The 22,401-nt window shown below is 41.9% G+C and overlaps 1 protein-coding gene across 9 annotated transcripts in view; it reads left to right on the forward strand.

Annotated features, from left to right (window-relative positions):
* The window catches only part of LOC143171870 (CUGBP Elav-like family member 4), a 708,415-nt gene that overhangs the window by 408,330 nt on the left and 277,684 nt on the right, over nucleotides 1–22,401 (forward strand). The window lies entirely within an intron of this gene.

Here is a 22,401-nt window from a genome sequence, read left to right on the forward strand (position 1 = left end):
CAGGATTTGCACAGGTGTAGTTGAAATCAGGAGCTGGTCTTTTGCTTTTCCATCCTGCACAGTGGATTTGGAAGGCTTTGCTAAGTGACCGTTCAATAGATTACCAGTGATAAGGTGTTTCCTGTAAAAGGTTTTCTACCAGAACTGATGTAGTGATACTTCACCGTACTCTTCTAATAGGGGCCTGTTTGTCACATCAAACAGAGCTCACTGAGAAAGTGTGAGATGGTCCATTATGCTGGATAAATTACCATTCTGCTTTTTTTTCTTACATCTGTACATTTATATATATACACGCATATATATAATGACATGGTGCTTCCTTCCTCTCTATCCCTATCTCTTTGTGGAAAAAAAGGAGAGGCTTTTGCAGTAAAAACACTAGTGCTTATGTATCATATAAACGTGGGAGTAGGTTCTGTCATTTGGTAATGATGTGGCTCAGATGTGTGAAAACTCTTTAATTTCCACCATGGACGTAAGCTCTTCCTCATTTATGGGACGACTTATCTTTGTGCTGGCATTAGTGGAAATCCCCAGCAACAACTACTTAAAAGGAGTAAAATGCCTCACAGACAAAAGGCACTGAAATTGTGTTCTTTTTTCAGTTGAAAGCTTTGGATTCCAGAGGCTTTGACTGCATCAGTGTGAAGCTGAAACTCTCCAGTGACTCAAGTCATTGGAAGACTTTGTACGAAGCTTGTAGTTGAAGGGCTGGTGTTACGGAGTGGTGAAACCGGCAGGTCGACAGAGGCTCTGTAAGGAAGGGCTGTGGTGCCGTGTAACTGTAGAGCAGGAGAAGAGCTGAGTGCTGGAAAAATGCCAGAAAGCTCAGGGATAAATATTGCACTTTCAGAGTCCCCTGTAAAGTAAATTTGGGGGAATTTGGGCAACACTGGACAGAAAGTATTTGATGGGCTCTGCGATGGCAAGTTCTGCTATCAAGGGCCATGGTACGTTTCTAACCTGCAACAAAGGCATGTCACATCATATGGCATCGTCCGGTGTTTTTTAACAGAACCCAGTCAATTTACCCACTTTCCCTTCCCGTCTGACGATCTGACTCCGTGTCTGAGTAGGAGTGGGTAAGCAAGCCATGGGCAGTTGTCAAAGCCGATCTCCTAGGGGAAAAGGGAAAGGCTCAGCTGCCTGGGCAAACGAAGGGACATTATGCACATTCCAGTGGAGTTCATGCCGACAGCGAGAGTGAAGGGAGGGCCTTTTGTCTATTTAATTAGACATACCAAACAATAATAATTAGGCTGGCCAATTTGCTTAGTGTGCCTACAGGGTATGTAGCTCCCAATCACTTTTTTTTTTTTAATGCAAATCACTAATAGAGAACACATGCCTGGCTTTCTGGGAAGGGTTTTCAAACTCTTTTGCTAAGAGAAGCTGCTTTCAGGAGGGATGGTTTGAACTGCAAAGAGCTCTGGTGGCAGTTTGATTCCACATTATCTGTCACACCAGTGGTTCCCTCCCCATTGTATTTTAGCTAATTGTCTCCCCAACAGACACAAACCTCATCTTTTCTCACCCTCTCCGCTCCCATATTTCTCCTATCGGTGGTGATCATAATGCAGGGGCCAAGCGGGTGCACTCATCATTGGCGTGAAAGACACGTTGTTCTAATTCCCCACTGACAAGCTGCTTTTGGGCTGGTGATGTTTCAGGATGGCATGACTCAAGGGCAACTATGGGAGAAAAGAACAATTGGCACTCAAGGGAGGCATTGTATGAAAACTTACGTTCTTCGCAAGCCCACCAGTTAAAGCAGGCATGGCAAAGAGAATGCTAAAAAGGAGGCTATGTATCTTAGGAGCGCATCAAAAGACTTCATTAGGGCTGCAAGATAAAGGTCAACTTCAACAACAAAGAAACTTAAGTTGTAGCTTCTTATATCCCATCTGTGTATCAGGATGGGATGTGAGGGAAGAGCGGGGCTTGGAAGATGAAGCAGCTCTCCTGCACAGCACAAGTCTTCCGTCTGCCCAAAGCCCACGCTCTGAATACAGCTCTGTCTTCTGACTTACGGGGAGTTTTGGTGCCAGGACAAGGTATTAAAGAAAGAATGCAGTGCTGTTTGAAACTGTAGTTTGCAAGGAGGCTTCTACTGGAAATGGTGATCAGTATTCTTGAGGAAGTTAGATTTTCTTTTATACAGGGACAAATACCTGCATTTTGCTAAAACACGAATCTTTGACTTTTCCAGTAAGTTCTCCCACAACCCAAAGCTGATGGGAGTCCAAAATTTACTCTCCCCCACCAATCACATTCTGCTCAGCATTTTTTCCTGTTGTTCTGGTGTCTGGATTTTGTTGGTCTTTAACCCTTCCTGTGTCTTTATTCTCAGTTGAATGGAAAGTGGATGTTTTAGCACTTAGTGTGTGTGAGCAAGAATTTAGACTATCAGACCATCTAGGTTTGGGGAAGAATTCAAAATGTTGCTTGGCACAAATTACACTCAACCCAACAAAATGGAAATGCTGAGTGCCCCTTATTAGTTTTGCTGGTTTTATTATTTTGTTTGTAAGTCCCCATATTGGACTAGGAACAAGACAAAGAGTGCAATCCTTTTCAATAAAAACTGGCATTGTTTACATTTGCCTAATCTCACAGGAACTAGAAATGAATGTATTCTCAGTACATTTCTCTAGGAAAACAGTCTAAATTAAAGGGAAGATTTTGCATTTTGCATTTCTGCCCGTATGTGCACATGTATATAGTTAAGATACAAAATTTTATATAGGGATATTCCTTCTACAGAATGTTTCATGAAGCTTCAAATACCTGACTGGAAGGTCAGAGTCCTTTGACATTTTATAGAGACTTTAGCAGTGATGGAATTGATAGAATGTGATAAAAGGCAACAACTCTGTATTTCGTTCTTAAAAAGTAAGAGCACAACTCTAGCTCTATTAAGAGTATCTTAAAAACTCTCATTGGCCTTTTTGTTGTGCACATTTAGCTTGACTATACAGAAACTACTTCGTCATAGATTAGGTAGTCCAATATGGTTTTAGGGATGTAAGCTATAACTCCACATTAAATTCTGAACATGCCAAATCCCAATTAAACTGATAGAATTTTCTATTACTTTCATCCTGTTGTTGATGATTTTTCTTGGTTTCTTGTCTTCTATTCAGCTCTAAAAATAGTCTGTAGATATCAGTGACTTAAAGTTTTGCAAACTTAGGGAAAGATTTTAAGTCTGTTTTGTGGTTTGGGGCAAAAGTTTGGAGCCATTTCTTATTTTATCCACAATATCTCTAGCTCTCACTAGACAACTCTCACTGCAGCTGGCAGGGTTAACCTATGATAAACGCAGCCCCAAGGTCCCACTAGGTTGTACAGGGAGTAACATTTTTTAAAAGGAAAGGACTCTCCTGCTACTCTAGTTGCACTCCGTTAGTGATGCTTAGATGCTCCATTGCTCCCACATTCCTCTCAAAGGACAGAGGAAGATCCATAAAGGAAGGCATGCAAAGATGCACGCAGTGTGCTACCCAGGCCCAGTGCTGTCTCTACCAAGAAACACTTCACGGTGGTTTTTGGGTCCTCCTGCATTTTATGGAACAGATACAGAAGGTTCCTGGAGTAAAGAAAATAAAAAGGTGAAGTCCAAACTGGTTTAGAGTTGAAAGGGTGCAATGTTCTGCAGAGAGTGTGTTCAGAGATTTACAGGAGAGTCTGCAGTTCATCACATTGCAGTGTTTTCTGCATGCAAGACTTCACAAACTTACTAAAGTTTCTGTCTGTGTTTGTGCTTTCAAGCAAATTTGGTTTTGTATGTTTAGGGGAGGCATGTGCAGTGTGTCTTTTTTTGTTTGCTGTTTGGGGGACGTGACAGCAGCAGCTAGAAGGTCTGGATTTCATATTTCAACTGACTTGCATCATTTCCTACCCCTTACTCAATGTACAGGCACTGAAATTATCTGCTTGGTTATGGTTTATTCCAGCTTCAGAGCAAAACGTCCAAGAACTCATTTACAGTAAACAGCAGAACAATGATGCCTTGCTCATGCACTATGATCTGTTTCTTCTTATTCCCTTCCATCACCTCAGCAACGATGATGGGGTCAGAATGGCTCCTCCACAGTTTCTAAGCCCTATTTTCCTTTGGGACAAAAGTCTGGATCTATTTCTTATTTCATCCAGGCCATTTCTAACTCTCACTAGCTCTCTGCTGCAGGGTTTATCTGTGACAAAAACACACCCCAGGTCCCACCAACTATTTGGCATTTAGCTGTTTTCTCTTTAACTGATCAGAATTCTGTGGCTTCTGCTGACGGCCAAAACCTCTCAGGAAGCTTCCTATCCAGGTACTAGCCAGATCCAGGCCTGTTTAGGTGCCGAAATCAAGCCAGACTGGTTTGCCTTCAGCTTAATTTGGCTTCACACTGGTATAACAATGCCGTGAAGAATTATCTCTTTCTTCCTTGGAAGTGCTTTGCAAAGAGGAGATTTGGTTGCCCACCAGAAAGGTCTGAGGAAGAGAGTTAAGGGTAAATAAGGAGATGGCAGTCTTGGCAGAGCTCAGCATCTCCTCTCGTGCACTGCTGGAGGTTAGGCTACACCTGCATGCAAGAAGTCCTGAAGTCTGGAACCATGCATACATCAGAGTTGTACCTTTGTAATTCTCATCTCTTCCTTATCTCTGAGCCACATGTGTTGCCTGGCACATCAAGCTCCGTGGAAGCCACTTTACCAGCAGTTCCCTATCTTGTACCTTTGGTGGGCTTCTTTAAAAGGCTTCCCACCCCAGAAGGTGGAGAGCAGGCTGAGGGAATGTCCTGTTTCCAGTGATAATCCATACAACCTACCTTTATGTGGCCTGCCACAGCTTTTTCTTCAACTGCTCATCTCTTCTTTTTCTTTTAGGGTCCCCACACCCATTCAGCAGGAGCAGGCAGATTGCACTGGCAAACACCCCAGGGAGACAGATAATGTTCTCCTTCTCACAGTTGGGGGGAAAAGATCCAAGCTTACTTCTCCATGAACACATCCCCATTAACTCTTTCAACATCACCATGAGCCCAGCATGACTCACCCTAATCTTTTATAGCTTGGGCATAGCAAAGCACAGACAGGGACATGCAAAGGTCACGCAACACACGTGTACCAGCCTTTGCTGCAACCATTGCACACTTGCAAGGCTAAGGCTACTCGTTGGACAGTAACAGCTCCTGTCTTCACATTTTATGAGGTCTGGATTCAAGACGTCTGGACAAATATTTTACCACAGCCAGGGTCTCATATTCCCCTTTCTTTCCCTCAGTGCCCACAACAGTTTAAACAACATCTCTCTCCCTCTTTATCTTCCCTTGCAGTTTGAAAGGAGATTTCCAACTCCATGCCAAATCCTCCTCCTAAGTCTCATACATCTCCTCTTCCTGAGATGTGCCCCAAACATGATTAATCAGCTGTTTTTTACTTTTCTTGCAGGAGGAATTAAAATAAAACAAAACCACACCCAAGTCTAAATATCTTCTCTCTATTAATTACATATCCAGTAGTAAAGAGCACACTGGTGCTGAGTTGCAATATCTCTGTGTGAAGGGTAAAGAGAAGGAATGACTGTTTAAAAATAATCTAATATTCTGTTAAAAAAATCTGCCAGGAGAGGAGATGAACACATGATTTGAAGGAAAAAAGAAAAAGCAAGAACCTAACCAAAAGATCTTGATATTAAACTGAGAGACAGCTTTCTTGCCTCAGAGGCTGGGGAAGCATCAGGACCAACAGAAAGCCTTAGTGTCATTGACAGGGTGGGCTCCTGAGGAATGGCTGTCGGAGATGCTGTAGTATTGGGAGGGAGAGATGTCAGTGCCTTGAAGTGTGTTCACCTCTCTGCCCATCTGGTCAAGGGCTGGGGAAGGAGCTGGGCCTAGGACCACGAAGGCCACCTTAGACATCCCAGAGTCTTGAGCATCGCTCTGGACCCTTCTGGCCTATATGTCCTGGTTTTCTTCCCATATGAACAGGGACACATCGAGTCCAGGGTAGAATCAAGAAACTCACCAAGAAACTCACCCAGATTTGGACATTATTCCTTCCTCTCAGTCCAAGTGAAGCTACAGTCTTTGAAAGGCAGAGCCGAGCTTTAGACCCTGTTGTGTGTGATGGAGCCTTCTACAGCAATGCTCAAAGCCACTGGGTTCAAAGGGAACCTGTCCATTGGATTTTATTCCAAATCTGAATGTCCGTTAAAATCTGTAGTGTTTTTCCTTTAACCCTAAGATAAACCTGATCTAGAAACAGCATTTTAATACTCATGGAAATCTTCTCTTTCTAGCTGTGGGTTGTTGTAGGGCTGATTATGTCAATGGGATGTGACAATGTCATGTGGGACATGATTATGTCAATGGGGAAGGAAAATCTCCTGGTTTATTGTGGAAATTCAGAATTGCATGACCCTACTGAGAGCTGACTGTTGTCCTCACACGGCTGTATTTTCAAGCAGGCAAAATGTACCAGCATGCAAATGGATCAGTTAATTCAAAGAGGCCCTGGATGACCCCATTCATGCTCTCCACTGTGGTAAAACTTAATTCTGGGGGAGAAAAAAGCTCCAGCAGATCCTCATGTGTAGTATTTTATATTCGATGACACTGCTGAAGGCTGATGTGCTCCACTCCACACTCACCTGCTGAAAGAAAATAAGGTTCATCAAACTTTTGTTCACGTCTGCCCTTTCCATCGTGACTGAAATCAATGGAAGGGTGCCCATCAATAGGAACTGGAAAAGTTCCACGGGACACTCTGTTCTAGCACATGTCCTAAGGACAACCTTTTAAAATCAAGTATTAAGGGACTAAAAGGAAAAAAACCCAACATATTGCACATTTTTCATAAAGCATCTGTAACCTAATAGTTAACTGACAAGGAGAGGAGTCTACAGCAGAGCCTGGGGAGAGGCTGGGAGCTCATCTCCTTGAGGTTTTGATATCGGTTCTTTTCTCTGCTGCCACACGACTTTTGATCAATTGTGTAACTTCGATTCCCTTCGCCTTTTCACCCTTCTTGCATTGCCTGTTTAGGTTGTGATATGCTTTTATTTGCTTATTTCTTGCGGCTAACACCTTTGGCATTCATGCATGTCAGGCTGTCAGTGTCATAGGGTTAAGACACCAGTGAAAGCCTGTAGCTGTGCTCGGAATGATGTGTACAGGACTAAAAATCAAGTATGGTGGATGGTCAAGGCCCCTCTCACTGCGCAGTGATATTTGGAGTTTTTTCAACAACATGGCAAAAATGGAAGAAGTGGTAGGAGGAGAGTGGAGAAAATAAAAAATGACATCCTATAAAAAATTCTGTCTTTGTAAATACAGCTTAACCTCGTAGGTGAACTCAGGGACACATTACAATCCCAGTATCTTTTTTTAATGTAAAGGTTGCTTGTCAATGGGTTTTTATACAGCATTAATAATACATTTATAGATACGCTCCACAATTAATTGCAAAGCATTTATGGCACTGAACAGTTAGAATGCATTATGATAATCACTCCTTATGCATTGACTTTATTGTAAAGGTTTTGCTGATCATTATAATTGGCTTGTTATTACACAGGGATATAATAACACCTCTCTGTATAGTAGTTTATAGCACATCAATAGCAAATGCATTGCCTTTATTGGAAGCAATGTGCATTTTATTAGAATATAGCTGAATAAGTGCAATCCATGTAGACAAATGAAGTTTCTAATGAACTGCCTCACAAAAGAGTCGAAATAACAAGCCATTATGTATTTTTTTATTGATGAACTTGTAGTTATGCTTACATTTCTTTAAAAATTAGAAGGCATGTTTTGCTGTTCTTTCGGAGAAACATTTGGGGGAAAGGGAACATGTAGGTCATTTTTTCTGCCTAATGTTGAATAAAGTAAGGGTGACTGATGCTTACATCTTACAGATTTCATTTGCTTGTTGAGATTTTCCAAGCTTCTTCCTTGTTAGTTTGGTCTGACATTCACAAAGGATCAAAATGTTCTCACACTGAGTCCAAGCCCAGCTCCTTGTGCGGTGATGCACCAACATCCCCTGTACAGTCAGCAACGAGTTAGGTATGGGGGGCTTGGTGTTGTCCTTACTCCTGCTGTGTGGGTTCTTTTTATGTATTTTACCAAGTGATACTTTAAGGAAAATGCACAAGCAATCTCTGGGCAAGGTCTGTAATGCATAACATCCAGTCCCTCTCCCCATGTCAAAAAGCCATTGTTGCCGATTGCTGTACCAGGAAGGCAGAGGTCTTAGAAGAAGTCTGGTGCAAAATATGATGTAAGGAGGAATGACAAAGAGAAGAATCAGTACAAAGGAGACTGAGGCATCTGACAGAAAACTCACTGGTTGCAGGTCACTTAGAATTGGGATAAAAAGAGGCATGCTTTATAGTTAACAACAAAAAATACTATAAGGTATCCAAAGTTATTCCCCTGCCTGCCATCATTACTCTAGGTCTGAATTTCAGTTCTTTCTGGCAACTTACAGTTGCTTGCAACTGACTTGCACATGTAATTAATGTGTATTTGTTTATTCATCTAATCACCACTGTAATCAATGTCAATCAAGTACCTAAACACTTTTAAAACCCTGAATTTAGGTAAATAAGTTTGTTGTTTCCAGATCTGGTACAGTTCATAGAGTTATACTGCTGCCTAAAGTATTGCCAGGGTATAAACTGAGTCCAGTGTTCAGCACATAATGCTGTGTGCCTGTTTCTTCATGACTGTGTCTTGTTTATTGCATGCTTGCAAAGACCTTTGACTCTAGAGTAATCCAGGGTCTTTCTGGAAAGTGAGTTTTAGTTTGATGTAGGAGCTAGGAAATGTCTGGACTATAGTCAGTACCCTCAGCTGTTGGCACACAGAGGTTACAACTGAGCAATTTAAAATAAGACTGGCTCAACCCTGCCGTTTCAATGCAGACTGAACTCTCTCTTCTCTGAGCGGGAATTTCAGTGAGAAAGGTTTTGCCCCTTGCCTGCTGAGATACTAGATTATAGTATTGCAACTTGCAAGAAGTTTCAAGACTCAGGAGATACTGGAGGCCAAGGAAACTTTTCTTCATGGCATACACAGCATTTTCCAATTGCTATATATATTTTGCAGTATGTACGTGAAATCAGTTTGGGAGGCAGAAAATCCCTATGTAAATAATTTAGGTCTCTGAGTAAACTGTATTTAGTGCTTTTACCCAGAAACTGGGCCTCTTAGGAGCCTTGGACTTAGAGACAGAATAAATTTTAAATAGGGCTTCTATGCCACTGTCCTTAAAATGTTATTTCAGGCAGGTTTCACTTTGCCTAGCTTTAGAGCCCAAATATTAAGCATATAGTCTAAGTTAGTCATCTAGGCTCCTCCTATGGACAGTGGAGGGAGAGAGGTGCTTCCAAACTGTGATTCACCCCATCCTAAGACACATGGGATAAATGGTGCTGGGAAGTTTCCCTTCTCTCTCTCTCCACTGAATCTGGAATGAACCTATGGCAATTAACTCAGATTTAGATATCTCACATTTAGACACCTGAAGAGAGGGAAGATGAATCGCAACTCTCACCTTTGCATGCCACAGTTTTCCATCTGTATCGTATGAATGATGATACTTGACTTTTCTGAAACCCTAGTTAAGATCTATGAATAAAAATTACTATATAAAACCGATGGATTGTAGGAGATGCTGAGGTTTTGTCCTAAAAAGGGAAGGCATATTTCTCCATTAATGCGTTTGCTTCATAATGTCAGGGGAAGAATAGGAGGGGTTGTATCCCAATCAGCCTGAGCCATAGAGATAATCTGATCAATTTTAATTCCTCTTTAAAGTCAATTTCCATTTTCATTTTTGTATTCAAGTTTGCTACCACTCCCATTCTCATGGCAGAAAGTAAACTAAAAAAAAAGGCTTCAAATTAAAAGCAGTGCATAACATCAGTGTCTTTAAAATGTGTTTTCATAATTAAGAAAAATATTTTTATCTTTAAAACCAGCTTGTTTTGGAATCTGTGATGGAAAATGAATATGGCCTCTTGTAATATCATTTGTAGAGAGGTAATTTTCAAGGCAGCACTGCACTGAAACATTTTCCCCCAGGGAGGATAAACAGTTGGCTTCAATTAGTGAGGGACTGTTTCCTTTCTTTTCAATTTTAAGGGCAGTCTTGCAGCTTGATCCTGCACAGAGGAAGAGAAAGCTCTACACAGGGCAATAGACTGCAGCTTGGAAGACTGAGGCTTAACTTCTTGCCTTGCCACAGATTTTCTCCTTGACCTTGAAGAGGTTACTTAGGCCAGGCTATTATTCTCACTCCATTTCTGTCTGGTGACTAATATTACCTTTGACTGTCTGAATATATACCTAAAATTGGCCGAACATCTTGCTCTGATTCCAGTTTCCTTCTATAAGAAAGCATTGGTGCTGCAAGGATACATACATTGAAGATTATTAGGTGCTCAGGTTCTCTAATCATTAGTTCCACAGAAGTAACTTGGTTAGATAGAGATGTTCAAAAGCATCAAATGTGTTTCACTGTTCAAATCTCACATAAAGTCAATGGGCCTTGGGTGTTTAACTATTCCTTTTGAAAATCTCCCCAAATAATGATGTTCTTCCAAATAGTGGGAGCCAACTTTGTGGGGCTGATTCCTCTCGCTTTTACAGTGGAGTCAAGTCATACTTGTTCCTGTAAGAGATACTGCCTGCTCATGCTTGCGGGAACTGTAACAGGACATGTCCCACGCCAGGGCAGGTTTGTTTCATAACACAAGTTGAGATTGCCCAATGAACAGGACTAGAAGAGTGTTAAAAATAGGGGATAAGTAACTCAAATGTATTAGGACTGGCCTTAGTGGAGGGATGCTTTCTTGTAGCATCAAACCTAGTGTGCAGGAATTCATAGCTGGTAAAATGCTTCCTGCCCATGAACTGCCGTATGAATGGTAATTAATTCCCCTAAATCTTTATTTTATCCATCTCTTGAGTCACTGATAAATGGCTAGATGCATTGATTATAAACCACAAAATACCAGCACTTCCAAGCAGCCATCCAATTAACATGAAATTATGTTGCCACAATGTAAGGTACATTGGATGAGTTGCTTTCTTGGATTTTTCTTTTCCAAAATGACTATGACTATTACTATTATGAATAATAATAGCTAATGAAGAAGAGATGTGGGAGAATGGGCCAGAACCTCAGGCAAGGGGGAATGAAGATAGTATGAGTTTAATGACTTTGGAGATTGGACTGAACCAAAGCAGTCTCTCTACTCCCTAGATCAGAAATCTAATTATTTACTATCTATCTTGCGGCAGTGCCTGGGAGACCAGTTATGAACCATGACACCAGGTTCATTGTACAATACAGAACAGACGGAGGCCCTCTTTTCCTTAAGAGTTTACTCTCTAAAGATAAGACCAGATACAGTGTCTGGATGCAGACCTGTCAGATAGTGTCTTCCCAGATGTGAGGCAAAGCATTGTGCTGGGTTGCACAGCTGGGAGTGAAACTAATACATCAGGACAGGGGCTGTGGAGTTAGGGTCTACCTGGGGAAAGGAAACATTAAGGATGGCCTTCAAGCAAAACTCCTTTTGGGGACACATTCCCTGAGACAAAGCAAGTGACATCCTGAATAACATACACAAGACCTTAAGCTAATAGCAAGGCCTCCTTCTTGACAAGGACCCTCCTCCTGCACACTCATACCACGTGGTCCTGGTTGGCATATTTGGTCAGAGCTAAGGCCAAGCAGCTGTCTTTGGTGTACAAGTTTGCTAGTGGAAAAGAAACTGAGGTTCAGCAGATGTCTGAGGGACACACTGCGCTGGCAGGGAGCCAGTTATGCCACTGTGCCACTCGCCTTAGGAGAGGCAGGTCCATGGGTACTGTGGGAGAAACAAGGGTGCAGGAGGAAACTGGCATATAGCGGTCCATGAATACCAACTGTCTCTTTACAGGGAACTCTTCAAAGGGACCAGAGCCACCTAGAACAAAACAGGGGTCAAACATCATGTCTCACAACAGAAATTCAAATCCTGATGCAAGTATATTCTCCAGTATTTACAATGAGCTGAATTTATCCCTGTCTCTCCTTGATCTCAGTGTGTGATCCAGCACTCTTCCCTGGTATTACAGGCAATGTGGTTTTTATTAGAGCCTGTAATGTTCCCTTATTGAAGTTTGGACTTTGGGAGGAAAGGCCAAAACACTGGAGCACTAGCCATTCTTCTGGTGTTTCTGGCTAGATTAAAAGGAAATGAATAGGTTTTAGATCTAGAAGGAATTGTTAGATCTCATTTAACCTCTTGCATAAACTGACTGTAAAATTTCACCCAGACATTCTGTGCTGAGACTTCTGACTTGCATTTGACTGAAGAATAAAGAAATGTAGCCAGAGAATGACTCTTTTGAGGCTTCAGCGCAACTTTGATATCAAACATGTTGGAACTGTGGACATGAACTTTTTGCAAAGCTTTTAATAATTTTGAAAATCAGTTCAATTAGTAAGTATACATTTTTGTGATCAATTATGTGTAACAACTAGAGATAGTAGGATATATCTTCCAATCAAAAAAATTTGGATGGAAATGTGCTTTTTGACCTAAATACCCATACCTCCTCCACCCCTCCTGCCTCCCGCACACAAAACCATGAGGGACAATGTTTTCCTGGGTCAAAGTTTTCCAGGTTTTTCTAAAGACACCCTAGAAAAGGCACAGCAGGGTGATAATCCTGAAGCTGAACAGGTGAAAATCTTCATTGTGTCTACGGACACAGTGGAGTTCATTCAGAGCACTGAGAGGGAAGCTTCCTGGAAAGTGGATATTCACACGCAAAGGAAGCAATTTGCATGACTCCTTCTATATGGTCCCAGATGAGCAGTGCTGTCATATCCCCCATACCACATTTCCATACCAACACAAATGTTTCTTCTCCTTGAGTTTCTAGCTTACTAGTCTCACCACGTGCCAAACAGGTGAGAGATTTCCAGTGTTTTTTCAGAAAGTTATGCTGTCCCCATCTCAATAGGAATATCTCACCTGTCTTAGCCAGTGCCCACTGAAATGGGTCTTACTGCATGTCGACAGACATTGTAGAGCAACAGAATTTCCATGGGCAAATAATCAGGGAAAAAAAACTCCATTTTGCAGACATTAGTAACATGCTGACCTTTACAACATCGCAAGCCTTCACTCTCTCTTTTAAGTATTATATCCGTCCTTAGGGGGAAAAACTTGTAGCTAAGGATTGAAATCAGCAGTGGATCATAATGCTGGCTGTGCTATTCAATTGCCATGCTGTATTTAGGATCCATTTATTTCTAGCTATTTTTTTTCTGTCTTGAATCTAAAAAAAGAAGTGACCAGGCTGGCAGTGACATGTGATTAATAGATTGCACCTTTAGAAAAGAGTTAGCAGAAGGAGATTAGCATTGCAGCCTATTATTTATTAATTAAATGCAGACACCCTATTTATACCAATGCTGATGACATTAGTTCATGTCCATGCTTTGGGACTGCATTATCCATCCAGTCTCCTAGCATAGTAATGATTGTTATTAAGCCAGTGGATGTTGCTGGGCTCCTTCTGTCACTTGCTTCTGTTATGAGCAGAAAAGGACAGCCCAGAAGTTAAAGGGTCAATCTGAACTTTTTATTCAAGTGTCTGCTCTGTCACTGACAGCCTGGGTTACGTTGGCCATATCTCTTCACTTCCTTGCGACATCACTGTTTGCTTTGGAGCTAGGGAGATCTGTACCTCCCCATAGCTCAGGGTGCAGTGAAGATTAAGTGTGCAAGGCAGTATGGTATGTGAGACCTTTTACACTGCTTACAGGAGAAAGGATTACATTAGCGGGCATATATGTACCTGCTGCTGCTATTTCAATTAGCAGAATGGGAAAGAGCTATCACAAGTGTTGTCATTTAGCAGTGCCAAGGCAGAATATTATACTTCACATGACTCTTGTTTTGATAAACTGGTCCTCCTGCCTGCAAAGTGTTCAAAGGAAAGTCCTGAAGCCAATCCGACCCTGAGGTTTCCATTATTCCTAGTAGCTGTTTTCAAGATCCTGCAATTGCATAGGGGAAAACCATCAAATAGGTTGCAGGACTCTGATCCTACCTCACAGTGGCTCAGGGAAACCCATGGGCTGCTCTACCGGACATGAAGCTTGGGACAAGCAGATTGCTATAAGACTGTCCTCTCCTGCACCCTTGAAAAAGAGAAAGACATGTTGGTCCAGGACACAATTCTGCTGGTTTTATAGCAAGAAGTAGTTCTTCACCAGCTCCAGGCAGATCATAAACAAATACATGGCCTTTGGTTGAACCCACTGTGATCACATGAGCCAGCAGAGCTCATAGACCACATAGGTTTTGCCTTCAGAGTAAAGATGGAAATCCAGGGAAATCCTCACATTCATCAGTTGATGTCCTTGAAAATTTACAATTCGGGTATCCACAATCCAAATGCTCAATCACCCCTGCAGAAACATGTCATAAATGCTTAGATTTGGTAGGGTTTCTTGACAAGGTGTGCACTCTCTTCTGTGGTTGTGTCTGGTTCTTTTTCCACCCATTAAAGGACAGGTAAAGTGCATGAAATAGTCTCTTAATGATATCTTCTCCATGTAAGCAACTGCTTTGACTGTCAGCAGGACTTTCTGCAGCCAGGGCAGACAGTCTGGCCCTGAATGGGGGTAAGGTTTTCTCTCTACTCTGTGAAAATTCATAAGTCTCCAGAGGTACAGAGATGAGGTCTGAAACCAGTGTGTACTCACAAAACTATTTAGGATTTAGTCCAAAGCCTACTCAGACTGCAGTGGCCTTTGGACCAAGGCCTCCATGGAAGGTTTCCTTGAGAACAGTCCAAGTACCTGAGCCTTAAACATCCTCTTACCATCAGTTTGGTGTTTGCTTACTTGGATTTTCTTCAGCAATCACGTTCCCTCTCTGAAAGCTGAACATTGTAACAGCCAACAATTAAAAGCAAATATTGAAGAGTCTACCAGTATTATCTACACCATGATACAATCTGAACACATGCAAAAGATATTCAAAAGATGAATGAAGGGAATGAATGGACTGATTTATCCTGGACTGTTTCTCACAGTGTGAAGTCTGCCTTTCACAGCCTGATGAAGTGCAGAGACAGTTAGTGGATTTGCTACTAAGAAGGGCACACATTCGTTTCCCCTCCTGCAAATGTATTTAGAGCTGAGATGTGAGCATAGGAAAAATTACAGCCAAAAAAGCAACCACTGAAAATGCAAACTATAGTTTATTTTGGCAAGTTGGTGTTAAAAAGAATAGGTTGAGGGTTGCAGAAACTGGCACAGAAATTTTGCAGAAGGGTTTCTCCCTGTGTGTGTATGCTTCTGGCTGGTTTTTTTCTTCTTTTCCTTTCTCTTTTTCTGTCCTCCAGTTCTTGCAGCTTTCCACAGTGAGACATTGCTTCCTACGGCCATGCCTCAAATACTAAGCCAGTTGTGAACACATCCATTCCTGATTGTAGAAAAGAACAGAGTGGGGTGCAAAGTGAAACTGCAGTTCTTTCCTGTCCCCATTGCTGTACCAGCAATGTAAAGCTCCTCACCGTTACCCACAAAGTGAAGAAGGGCAGAAAGATGGCTTTAAAATGGATGCTGCTTTGCTGGGTGATGTAGATAATACTTAGCCCTTCTGCAGCTCTATCAGTGGCTCCCAAAGACTCTTTCAGATGAAATCAGCCTCTTTGCCTTGCTCAGTGTATGGACAAGGAAACTGAGGAACAATGAGGTATTGTGGTTTGAGAGTAGCACCTCATTACACAGCTTGGAGCAGAAGTCATGTCTTCTAAATCCTATTCAGTTCCTTACTTAAATTTGGCCTTATTCTTTATTCATTTTGTCCTCTTTCCCCACCTCAGCTTTGCACGAGTCTTCTCCAGGCTTTTGGAAGTGTGCTAGAAAGTGAATCAAAGGGCATAAGGGTGCATCTGAGGGGAGTTCCCTCTGGGCCCAGTCTGTCATGACCTTAGCACCCACCCGTGTGCATCTTCCCTGTGGATGGGGAACATCTTGCTGCTGGCATTGCAAAAAAAAAAAGGAAAAGATGGTGCTGGCATACTGGAGAGGATGTAGCCCCATTCCTGACCTCCCTGCATCCCCTGTGCTGTAGGAATCCATCATCACTAGCCTGTCAGTTATATTATCTCCTGTGTGCAGCCGTACAAACATGCAGTAAAACACGTACAAATGTCTGGTCACAAAAGGCTCAGCAACAGCTCTGTCTAAATAAAATCTCCCAAAGAGACAGTGGGTTGGGATATTGTCCTTTTAAAGCTCCTTTGAAGGTTTTTTTTCCCCCCCTTTTTACGTAAATCTGTTCTACCTACACCACCCAAATGCCAGGAAATCTTAGAACAGTAAATACCCCTGCAGCACAAACAAAATCGTGCTTCAGAGAAATTGTTTGGCTTCTCAAAGCCACAGCCTTGCCCTTTAAAATGAAGGGCATGCTTCTGAAAAGTTCTCCTTCCCTTCCAGACCTTGGCTTTCAGCACACTTGCAGCTGTACCACCTTCACCAGTGATGACATCATAGCTTCTCAAGCTCAGTAAAGACACTTGGCCCATGGAGGCATTAAAGTGATGTCTTCAAAATCCAGAAGGTGCTTTGCCATTGAGTTGTCATTAAAGCAACATCTTAAGAAGACAATAGGAGGCAATTTGGTAGAAGTTATCCTGTCTATGGGCTAGGACCAATAAAACTCCTGCTCCTTCTTTCCAAAGGAAGTCAGACGTACAATCAAGCTGTTTATAAGTGTGTGCCTGGGCCCATCTATCAGTCAATCTGTCAAGGGCTCCTCCTTTGAGCTTTGAACCCACTGGGTAATTTAACCTATCGTTGATGGGGTGGAAGAGGTCCCAAAGCTATTGTGTTCCTATAAATTTCATGAAAATAGGCAGCCAGGCAGAGCAGAGAGTTCTCATTAGTGCTCATAAGCCCATCTTTTATTAGACATCAATGAGCTCATGGGGGTAGGGACATTGGAAGAGGGTTTACACATTCGGCTGCCCATGAAGCAACTTGTTTCAGTGTGTGCACTCTGATAGCCTGTCAAGAGGCCTCCTGTAGTAACAGCTTCTTGGTTTTAACAGGATGTCAGACAGATTTCTTAGCTCCTTTCCGCTCATTTCAACAGTGTTTCACACAGCAGAAAAGTCAGCTTGCTTGTTGCATTTCCCTTCCCTCCCCAGCCAAAGCCACTGGGGAGAGCTCTTGTGCATTGTTTAACAACTAGCAAAACATCAGAGGTGGCTACTTTTCAGTGAGGAGTACCTGAAGGTAACAGGAAAAACAACACAGGCTTACAAAATGGTTCTGTTATATCAGCATAAAAAGTACTGTTCAAACATAAGCTGGTATCTGTTATTCAACCACATCTTCAGGTTGTCTAGATGGACTTCAGGATTAAGAAAGGTGTGTGAACAAATCTTATTTTCTTTTGGCATGGTCCAGGCTGTATCAGTTCTTCTTCCAAAACCTTTTGCATTAGTAGTGTTGAATTTAGTCTGTTTGTCATGTGGAATAAACAAATCTGAGTTGTTACTCAAAGCGTCTCTGTTCATCACGAAGTGCAGGAAAGCACACTCTGAAGCAGACCCCCAGAGCCCCAGATGTGTGGCAGTATATCTAGCTGCAGAAGAGACGGTGCTTCAGCTTTAGCTCTGAAATCCCTGTGCTTTCCTGGATGGAAGTCAAATCTCTGGGCATTACCCAAGCATATCTCTGGACACAGGTATGGGCATGGAGGTGTTCACAGTATACGGTGTAATGTACTACAGGCAACCTATAGGTGAAGCTGTCTAGCAAAGATTTTTGATGTGGAGTTGATATAACTTGGCTAAAAAGTACAAGGAATCAGTGGAATTAAAAAAAAAAAAAATATATATATATATAAAAAAAACTTTTTATTGCAAGGACTGCATCAAACAACAACTGGAATGTACCCCTAGCTGGTACCAGTCATATGGCAACCTGTATTTCAAAGAAAGGCTACTTGAAATCAACGTCATGTCAGAGTTACTGCTTTTCATGAGCATCGGAAAATGCTCCCTCCCCTTATTTCTTTAGATCAAGATTTTTTTAAGTGTACACTTACAATGTTTGCTTTCATTATAGCATTCTGGGTAAAAGAAAAGTCAGTTTAATTCCTCCTTTCAAAGAAAATCACACTAATTTGAATATGAGGATTTGTGCATAACTAGGTACTATGTGGGCTGTGTGTGCACGTGCATTGTTCAGGTCCTATGTCTTTTTAGATTTTTTAAAAGTCAGTGGCAATTTTACAGAAAAATTATTGGGTTTATTTTCAATTTGTCAGAGTATTATTTTTTAGAATCCATTCCTATATTCTTTTTACTGAAAGTAGGAATGTCTTATTTTCTTTCTTTCTTACCTTCTTTATTTCTTTCTTTTTCTTTCTTTCTTCTTTCCTTTCTTCTGCCTGCCTGCCAGCCTCTCTCTTAGGTAATATCACCATAATTTCTAGAAGCTATAACAAGCAGGTGAAAGAATAGGACCAGGTTTTCCTCTTTTTAAATGACGGTGACTAAGCGGTAACTCCACAAAAGTTCTTAAAAATCAGTTTGATTTACTGTGGGGTACACTAAAGCATACTTTGTTATACGTTATCCTGCCAGAGAAGTTGTTTATAAGTATGGAAGACCAACAGGGTGAAACTGCAAAAAAAGCTGGTTTCTATCCCTTCTCAATGATAGAAACAGAAAACGGGAGAAGAGAGGAGACAGGAGGAGGGGGGGGGAGGCAATTCCACCAGGTGTCAAGGAGGGCATTTCTGGTGGCAAGGATTCTTCAGAGTGCTCTTGCACGCCATGGACCACCCTTTTTACATCTGGATTTGTGCAAAGTGATGAACCAGACAAGAGCAGGCAGCTTGACAGCAGGAAGTGTTGCCAACGTGGCCTTTTGCAGAAGCTGAGGTTTATTTGCTGAAGGTAGGCCACTTTCTGTGGCTATCATTCACCTCCACCCTTGCAATTAGATTATTTGGTCCAGATAATCTCATTTTCTTTACTTGAAACGTCAAGCTAGGAATTAGGTGAGGAATGTCTGTCTCAAGTATCTCTAGTGCTTCCTGACTGTGTAAAGAAACAAGTCAGAAGGAGGACAGAGGTTTGCAGAGTTACTTCTAGTTACCTAAATCTTAAGATTATCCCTTTTAGCTTAGCCTCACTGGAGGGAGAACGACCTCAGAGAAATATCTCAGCTGAGCAGGATTGAATTATAGCCTTTGCCATCTGGCAGCACAACCAACACAAAGGAAAAATCACCTTTGCACTCAGCTGATGTTAAAGCAGTAATACTACTTGTCTTGTTCGTCGATATTCTGCAAGTATAAAGTCCACCAACACCTGTGAGATTGTGAGATGTTTTGTGGTAAAGTGACAGAACCATAAAGGCACCTGCATCCATAAAGCAGATGAAATCTCTATGCCATCCAGTACCTGGCAGAGCTCTCTGAAATAACAGGGGAAAAAGATGGCTGGGGGCTTGGGAGAGTTTTGTAGAGCTTCTTTCCACATTTCATGCAAGTCCCTCTTCCCAGTTCCCAATCTTACAGTGAGCCTTTGAACACACTGCTGAGCTAGGAAACCAGGGCAATACTGTAGTGACCAGATTCCCTCAGGCCATGCTTGGATATACCTGTTCTGATGACGGATCGAGCTCGTCATTTTTTAGTGGGAATGCGTATTTCCCAAGACTAATTGACCCTTAGAGTAATTGAGACTAGATTTTTACAGGTCAGACTTTAACTCAAACTGTGCATGGTCTTAGTCTCCAAGAAATATTATTGAGATTGCTTGAACAACTCCCCATAGTTATTTTTCACTCCTGGCAGTAGCCCTGCAGAAGTAGGTTGTTTTTTAACTTGAGCGGTGGAAGTCCTGGCTTGCAGTCCCAGAGCCTCCTTGCTCCTCCATGGTGATCTGTAATGGGCATCTTTGCACTTGAAGGTTATGCCCATCTCTGGGTCTCTTGCTTCGTTAAGGGTGAAATTCAGCTGGGACTTGGAAGCAATTCTTACTCTCACTTGGCTTTTGTTGGGTTTGCTCAGACAAACTAGTAAGGTCTGGAACCAGTGAGCACTTTGAATCTGGGATGGGCAACATTTCTTGATTTGGATGGCTCATTTGCTTTTTATCTTCTGGAGGTGTAAGTCATGAGTTAAACAGACACAGAAATTTCTGCAGTGATTTATCCTAGTGATGATCTTTATTTTCTTATTTTTGTATAGTTCCCTCCCCCAAATTGTTCAATTTCTATAATTCACTAAAAAAAGATTCCATCTGTGGGCTGAGGATTTTTCCTACTTGCCAGAATCAGGCTTCAATGTTTAATATTCTTTTTTATTTTTTCCATGAGCGAGGATGGAAAACAAACCTGAACATCTCATCTGACACCCAGTACAGTTCATGTTAACACCACTGTGGATATCAGTGAGTTCTGTATCAAGCCTGAAAAGTTTTACAAAATGTCTGGGTACATACATGCCTGTTGGAGTTGAAGGGATACTCCTGGGAAATTTTGATGTTGTTATTGATAAAATGCAATAAATTCTTATTACTGAAGTGGAACCCTCTCAACTGTCAGAGAAGTTGTTAGTAAAGAGGTTGCTAAGGATTAATGTGTATGTGTGTGTGTGAGTGTGTATCAAGTTGAATAATAATAACCACTTTAGTCAGGTGCTCTTTTCAGTCCTTGTCTTTATGTCAGCTGTTCTGTAGGTTTTAATATTTTTTTTTTCCCTTTCAGAGGATATTGAAGTATGAAGCACTGTTAGCTAAAAAGAAGAAAAACAAATGTAAAAACAAATATGACTTGAAAATGGCATTCATTCCCAGTGGGTTGTGGTGCCTGGAATTTACCTAGCTTTTCTGTGTGTCTTCAATTATTATTATTTTGTAGAAATTAAACAGGGACATTTGCTCCAAATAAAAATAACAAAGATGATCCTCTGACTCACCTGTTCATAGGAAATATCTTAATCCTCATTTCCTGCAAGGAGGAAATAAGGGTCTGAGAGCCACTGAGTTTGGATGATCTGAATCAACATATTGAATCCTTTCTCATTCCATTCTCCTCTGCTCCTTTCCCTTCCCTTCCCACACACTCAACTACTGCAATCCATAAAAAAACATTGAAAATGTGACTCTGTCTGGGTTTTGAGCCACACTCAGCTCTGAAACCAGCTTAATCTTGCTGAGGGAATATCATCAGGACTGTGTATTTCCATTCTCTGCAGACTTTCCCCCCTCCACGCCCTGAAGACCAATTCTTTTTTGTTTTAAACAAAATGGCTACAAGTGAACAGTTTTCCAACAATGTGAATTCCAGTTTTGCCTCTGTGGTTCATCAGAACTTGCATCCCAGATCTGGAAGTGTTGACTGGACACAAAACATACCCCACGAGCAAAATAGAGACTGCTTGTCAATATATGATTGCTGGCTAGAGGGTTAACCCATGCCCAAGGGAGCAGTCTGGTGAATGCTCTACAAGGGGAATATTTCAGTTTCACCTCTTCCCAAAATAAATTTTATTCTTTCATGTATGGGAGCTAATCAGTCCAAGAGAGAGACATTAGTCAATGAAACAGCTTTTTGAAGGAATCTTCATTGTAAGAGTCATTTAAAGATTGGCTGGACAATGAACTGCACAAATATAGGGATTCATTTCACTCTGTCCAAGGAGAAGAGTGAGCGTGTGGGATAGATGAACTAATACGTCTTTTCTGTTGCTAATTGCTGAAATTCTGAGAAAGAAAATGGGATGAGACCACTGCAGCAGGAGAGCCAGGAGACCCCCAGACCAGAGGGGTTAACACTTGTCATTCTTAATCATACAGTTAGGGTCTCGTGACAAGAGGACTGTACAGGGTACGAACACAGACAGCTCACGCAGCTCCGTTTTCCCTACTGGCACTGCCTCCTTATGACTTAGCGTGTTAATTAGCTTGCCTGCTCCGTTCCACGGCGGAGCTAAATGCACAGTGATTGTCACTGGAGGAAGAGCGAGGGGACTATGTGCCCAGCTCCAGCAACTTTGTTGTTCTGCAGAAGAGTGGCTTTCAAGGAGGCAGCTTTCTAGTCATCCCCAGGGGAGCAGAGACTTTACAGCTGGCAAACAGGAGGGTCCTCCCGTTCCCTCTGGTTTTCTGGGACTATTCCTGGGGCTTGCTGTGCTCCACTGAAGTCGAAGGAGCTGCAGTCCAGTCTTACTCCTGCAACCACCTGGGCTCTGATTCCCCAGAGATAATGTCATCAGCTTCAAACTGATGTGTGACAGGCCTGGAGGGTAGGGATTGTTTCTTTATTCAGTTTTAAAGTAAAGCTAATTCC

The sequence above is a fragment of the Aptenodytes patagonicus genome, chromosome W (assembly GCF_965638725.1).
Source record: "Aptenodytes patagonicus chromosome W, bAptPat1.pri.cur, whole genome shotgun sequence".
NCBI classification, from domain to species: Eukaryota; Metazoa; Chordata; class Aves; order Sphenisciformes; family Spheniscidae; genus Aptenodytes; species Aptenodytes patagonicus.